Genomic DNA, 6,865 nt, shown 5'->3' on the forward strand with positions numbered 1-6,865 from the left:
CATGCCTGATAACAAGACTAACCCCAAGATAAAATTAAATAAATAGAGACTTACAAAATACGGATTTCATATATTCTTGTAGTTACATGAAATTTGAAGTACATGATTATCTGAATTTTTCATAGCATGGCTGCTCTCTAATTAGATCTTTCAGTCTAACTCTAGGACTTCAAGTTCTTCTATGATTTATGTTCCTCTTAGAGATTCAACCAGCTTGAGTCGTTCATCCAACGAGTAACTATCAAGATAGTTGATTATGTACCTTAATAACTTATGAGTCTTTACATGCAGAAATAGACCATTTAGAGATATCATGCTCAGTCTTTTGGCTTTCAGCTCATTTAACCTTTGCTCAAACATTTCAATCTTCTTGGCATATTTTCTTTCACTTTCCTCCCTTTCAGCCTTTTCCCTTGCATGTCTTATATTTATTTCTCTCAATCTCCCTGCCAACTCAGCTTTCCTCATCCTTGTAAAAGAATCTCTTGCATTCATCAAATTTTTCATCCTTTCAAGTTCTGTAGTTGAATAATTCTCAATAACTTCTCTATTCAATAAGTTGAATGTGCCATCTTTAAAGTAGATCATGATTTCTCCTAAAGAAATAACACAAACTTTGGTTATTTCTTCAGCTAGATGTTTGTTATATTCATTATCTGATATATTTTCTAAGATTGGTAGAAAGTCATCCTAATTAAAGCAATCCCAAAGTACACCAGTTTCAAGTTGAATATAATTGGCTTTCTTCCTGCAGACTTGAAGTGAGTTTTAGTTAGAGGTTTGAATGAAGTTGATTTGGAAATTTTCTTTAGAAAGGTTTGGCTTGCTCTGATAGGGATTTTGAGTAAAAAATTTGCAGTTTGTTTATACAGGTACTTGGGCTTAGAGGTTTGGACAGTTTGATATTGTGTATGGCTAGGTGTTCGTATTTGGATGGGTAGGATTTTGGATATTTGGGTTGTTGGTCTCTTTATGATGTCTCTTCCATCTCCTGCATCTCTATTCTTTCCCTAGCTGTCATCATTTCCCTTCTTTTCCTCCCTCCCTTTCTTCTTCTCATCCACATCACAACCACTTCCTTTGCTAGATTGACTAGAATATGAGTCAGAAGATTTATGTTCATCTTTTTTTTACTAATCATCATCCAAGTCATCTTTTTGATTAATTTAAGTCCTTGGTAGTATAGCTTCTGCATTTTTCAAATATTTTGCAAGAATCTTTATCATCTCAACATCTTCATGAGCTTTATTTTTCTTGGTCTTCAAGTTTGTCTCGAAAATCATCATCAACTTTTTATTCCCCATGACACAGTGCTTGGGTAGTTGGAAGTGCTTGCATCTTTTTGTGTTGGGATATATGTAGGCCACTCCCTTACTTGGATATAGATATGCTTCAGAAAAAATAGCTATTTGTCCATTTTTAAGCTCATGCATCAAGAGAGTGTCCTTTGGACTCATCACTTTGACTTTGTTGATGAAAATGTCCAACTCATATGCCCTTCTCTATTGTAGGAAAGAAAGGGACACCTGCATACACCCATCCACTCCTGAATCATTTACATTCACAACTACCCTTTTTTCTAGAAAGTTTTGTCTTGTCACCAACACCACCCTCAGGAAATTGATTTTTTATCCATAACCTTTTTTTATGTGATAAGTTGCATTTAATACCACTTAGAGCGTCTCATAACGGCTTGAATTGGTGTCTTGAACTCGAGTATTTTGTGTATTTGACGCATTTTCTAGTGTTTTTGCATTTTAGGGTATAACTAGGTTAGATAGGTGGTTTTTATCAAATAAAGCTTAAGGAAGTGCTTGGAATCAGTCTAGGGGAGATGAGCGAAGAAATCAGCAAAAACATAAGCAAAATAAAATATTTTCCAGAAGGGTAGCAAGCGCCCGCCTGGAGAGAGCAGGCGGCCGCGCGCTAGCAGGCGCCCGAGTGGAGGATGCAGGCGGTCGCCTTTGGGCGGAATTTTAGAATCTGGATTTTATTAATATTATTACAATTGGGCTTCTGTTAGCGCTGGTTCTCTTGGGTTATTATATAAACCTTATGGAAAGACGTTTTCTTGATAGAGGAGATAATCAAGAGCGAAGGCAAGAAGATTGAGAAGACCGTTTTAGCACGCAACAACGAAAAAGATGAAGTATACGTTTATCTTATGATTCTTTTAATTCATTATAACTGTGGATGCTAGTTTTCTTTATGCTTTGAACCTTAATACTCTTGTGACGTACTTCATTATTTATTAAGTATTTTTATTAGTTTATATCGTTGTGTTATTATCATGCTTTCATATGAACCCATGGTGACGATGAGTTCTATTATGGGCTAATCGTGATCATGGGATCCTAGCGGATTTACTATGGATTTCTTTAGTTAATTGTTTAATACCTTGATATATGGTGATTGTATGATATCTAGTATAGGTTGTGCTTATTCGTCTTATGTGCGTCGCGAACATGTAAGTTAGCCTGTTAATCTCTTGTATAGCGACAGTGAATCTTGAGATTTAGAATTTGCCATGCTAGCATAGGTTCGTGTATTGTATGCATGATTAGTGGGTAACTCTAACCATTTTACTTGCCCTATGTAATCATCATGAATAACTTGCGCTTAAATCGTTATGTTGTCAAATTCTGTAGACATATAGGGTCTCAACATAATTGATGCCTATTCAACTTCTATCTTAATTATGGATACTTGGTAGAATGGTATTCGTACAACGAAAGTTGGCATTTATCAGTTTCGTGTTATTCGATTAATATCATCACCATTACATGCTAAGGGTAATAACAATAACTATTGAATGAAGTAGTAATGAAGTCAGGATCTCATGTATGTTTAATATTATTAATTTAAGTGTTTAATTCTCGTAGTAATTATTAGTTAATCAACCTTAATTGTTATTGTCTTGACATTGAAGAATAATCATACATTGGTGAGTAAGTGTAAATTAAATATAATTAATCAGAGTCTTTGTGGGAACGAACTACAAATCATTCTATATTACTTGCGAACGCGTATACTTGCGTGAATTATTTAGCGCATGCTTTGTGCCTAACAAGTTTTTGGCACCGCTGCCGGGGACTCGGTGTTAATTTGTTTAGTTTATGTACTTGCCATCAGTGGTCATTAGGATTCATTGATTAAGACTTGTTACTTACTACTTCTGGTTGTGTTTCAGGTACTCTAGCGAGCGTATATGCAAACACGTTCTCGCACTCACAAGAGAAATCTGGATAAAGCTGAGGACACAGATACAGCTCTTGACTTTCCGGAGAAGAGTTTTTGAAGATTCGGATAAAGATAGTGAAAAGAAAGAACCTGAAACAATGGGTGATCGTGTAGTTCAAGCTGATCCAGCTCTTATGGACTTTTCTCGGCCTAAAATTGATGACATTCAGTCAAGCATCATTCATCCGGCTATCCAGGCCAATACTTTTGAAATCAAGTCGGGCACTATTCAGATGGTGCAGAATTCTGTTTCTTTCGGAGGTGCTGCGACTGAAGATCCCAACATGCATATCAGGAATTTTTTCGAGATCTGTAGTACTTTCAAATATAATGGCGTTACTAATGAGGCTATCAAGCTGAGGCTTTTCCCATTCTCTCTGAGGGACAAAGCTAAGGACTGGTTACATTCTTTACCAGCTGGGTCCATCACTACTTGGGAAGATCTTGTGCAAAAGTTTCTGGTGAAGTTCTATCCAATGGCCAAAACTGCAGCTATGAGGAGTGCTCTTACTCAGTTTGCGCAGCAACAAGGAGAATCTATGTGTGAAGCTTGGGAGCGACAAGGAGATGTTGAGAAAGTGTCCACATCATGGTATGCCTGACTGGATGGTGATCACTGGTTTCTACAATTGTTTGGGGGCCCAATCTCGGCCCATGCTTGATGCAGCTTCTGGAGGTGCCTTGTAGGCCAAAAGCTATAATGAGGCCTATAATCTTATTGAAACTATGGCTGCAAACGAGTATCAAAACCCAACTCAACGGATGATGCATGGGAAGGTAGCAGGTATTCTGGAAGTTGATGCAGCTACAGCTATTGCAGCGCAGCTCCAGGCGCTGTCTATGAAGGTCGGTTCTTTAGCCAACTATGGAGTAAATCAAATAGCTAGTGTCTGTGAGCTTTGTGCAGGCTCTCATGCTACGGATCAATGTTCTCTTGTTAATGAATCTGTTCAGTATGTGAACAATTTTCAGAGACCGCAGCAGCCTGTGCCCGCTACTTATCATCCTAATAATAAAAATCATCCCAATTTCAGTTGGAGCAATAATCAGAATGTTGTTCAGCAACCATATCAGCAAGCTGCAAGTAAACAGTTTAATCCACCTAGATTCCAGCAACCTCAGCAATTTGCTCAAAGGCAATCATATCATCAACAAGGAGGTGCTGCTCCACCTTCTAGTGCTGATTTTGAGGAGTTAAAGTTGCTGTGCAAAAGTCAGGTTATTTCTATGAAGACCTTGGAACATCAAATTGGACAAATAGCCAATGCCTTGTTCAATCGTCAACCTGGCACACTTCCCAATGATACTGAAGTGCCAGGCAGGAAGGAAGCTAAAGAGCAAGTCAAAGTTGTCATCTTAAGGTCTGGAAAAGTTGTTGATGCTGAAAAAGCAAAAGATGGAGAAGTTGAAGATTAGATGAAGAAGGAATACAAAAGGAGAAAGAGGGGGAACTAAGGTAGACTATTGTTGAACACACTCTGCCTGAGGGTAATACATGGGAGAAAGAGCTCTATCCTCCACCATTTTTTCCTAAGCGATTGCAAAAACAAAAGCTGGACACGCAATTTGGTAAGTTTCTGGAGGTGTTCAAGAAACTTCACATCAACATACCTTTCGTTGAGGCTCTTAAGCAAATGCCTAGTTATGCAAAATTCATGAAAGGTATTCTTTCAAGGAAGGTGAAACTTGATGATCCAGATACCGTTGCTCTGACGGAAGAGTGCAGTGTCGTGCTGCAACAAAAGTTACCTCCAAAGCTTAAAGATCCAGGTAGCTTCACCATTCCTTGCACCATTGGCAAGTTGTCATTTGACAAGTGCCTTTGTCATTTGGGAGCAAGCATCAATCTGATGTCGTTGTCTATCTTCAAAAAGTTGAATTTACCTGATCCGAAGCCCACCTACATGTCTCTACAATTGGCTGATCATCCGATTATATACCCATGAGGCATCGTGGAGGACGTGCTAGTAAAGGTGGACAAGCTCATCTTTCCTACAGATTTTGTCATTCTGGATTTCGAGGAAGATAAGAAGATTCCCATAATCTTGGGAAGACCTTTCTTTGCTACAGGCCGTACCTTGATAGATGTGCAAAAAGGTGAACTCACTATGAGGGTGCAAGATCAAGATGTGACATTCAATGTGTTCAATGCGATGAAATTCCCTACGGAAGATGAGGAGTGATTCAAGGTGGATTAGGTCGATTCTACAGTTACTTCAGAACTTGATCATGTGCTAAGGTCTGATGCCTTAGAAAAAGCCTTATTGGGGGATTTTGACAGTGTAGATGATGAAGGCAATGAGCAGTTACAAAATCTAAATGCTTCTCCTTGGAAACGAAAGCTAGACATGCCATTTGAATCTCTGGGAAATACTGATCTCAAGAATGCTGAGGGAAAGCTCAAACCATCTATGCAGGAAGCACCTACTTTGGAGCTTAAACCATTGCCTGAACACTTGAGGTATGCTTTTTTAGGCGATGCATCTACTTTGCCTGTTATTATTGCATCTGACCTTTCAGGTAGTGATGAGGACAAGCTCTTGAGGATTTTGAGAGAATTTAAATCGGCCATCGGATGGACTATAGCAGATATAAAAGGGATCAGCCCTTCGTACTACATGCATAAAATTATGCTAGAGGAAGGTAGCAAGCTGACTGTTGAGCAACAGCGAAGGCTTAATCCTATCATGAAAGAAGTGGTCAAGAAAGAAATTTTAAAGTGGCTGGATGCAGGAATTATATATCCTATTTCTGACAGTTCTTGGTTGAGCCCCGTGCAAAGTGTACCTAAGAAAGGAGGTATTACTGTGGTAGCAAATGAGAAGAACGAGCTCATCCCCACTCGAACAGTCACAGGATGGAGGGTATGCATGGACTACAAGTTGAATAAAGCCACGAGGAAGGATCACTTCCCTCTTCCATTCATTGATTAGATGTTTGACAGGTTGGCTGGTCATGAGTATTATTGTCTTCTGGATGGCTATTCGGGATACAATCAGATTTGCATTACACGAGAAGATCAAGAGAATACTACTTTCAATTGTCCATTTGGCACGTTTGCTTTTCGCAGAGTTTTTTTTGGCTTATGTGGTGCACCTGCCACTTTTTAGAGATGCATGATGGCTATATTCTCTGATATGATTGGAAATAATGTTGAAGTGTTCATGGACGACTTCTCCATCTTTTGACATTCGTATGATGAATGCTTGAATAATCTCCGTTTGGTGCTCAAAAGGTGTGTGGAAACCAATCTGGTGCTCAATTGGGAAAAATGTCACTTCATGGTGCAACAAGGCATCATTCTTGGGCATATGGTCTCCAGTAAAGGTGTTGAGGTGGATAAAGACAAGGTGGGCATCATTGAAAATCTTTCGCCACCTATTTCTGTGAAGGGAATCCGTAGCTTTCTTGGTCATGCGGGTTTTTATTGGCATTTCATCAAGGACTTCTCTAAGATATCTAAGCCGTAGTGCAACTTGCTCGAAAAAGATGTGCCTTTCAAATTTGATAAAGAATGCTTGGCAGCATTCGAGACTCTCAAGAAGAATTTAATCACCGCACCAGTTATTACGGCACCGGATTGGAGAGAACCTTTTGAGATGATGTGTGATGCAAGTAATTATGC

General features: G+C 39.0%; 1 non-coding gene across 1 annotated transcript; it reads right to left on the reverse strand.

The window, feature by feature from the left end:
* Positions 1-3,731: 3,731 nt before the first annotated feature.
* Positions 3,732-3,836, reverse strand: LOC141715990 (small nucleolar RNA R71). Its single transcript, XR_012572727.1, has one exon. It is a non-coding gene; the product is annotated as a small nucleolar RNA R71 (small nucleolar RNA).
* Between the last annotated feature and the right edge of the window lie 3,029 nt (positions 3,837-6,865).

The sequence above is a fragment of the Apium graveolens genome, chromosome 3 (assembly GCF_009905375.1).
Source record: "Apium graveolens cultivar Ventura chromosome 3, ASM990537v1, whole genome shotgun sequence".
Classification (NCBI taxonomy): Eukaryota; Viridiplantae; Streptophyta; class Magnoliopsida; order Apiales; family Apiaceae; genus Apium; species Apium graveolens.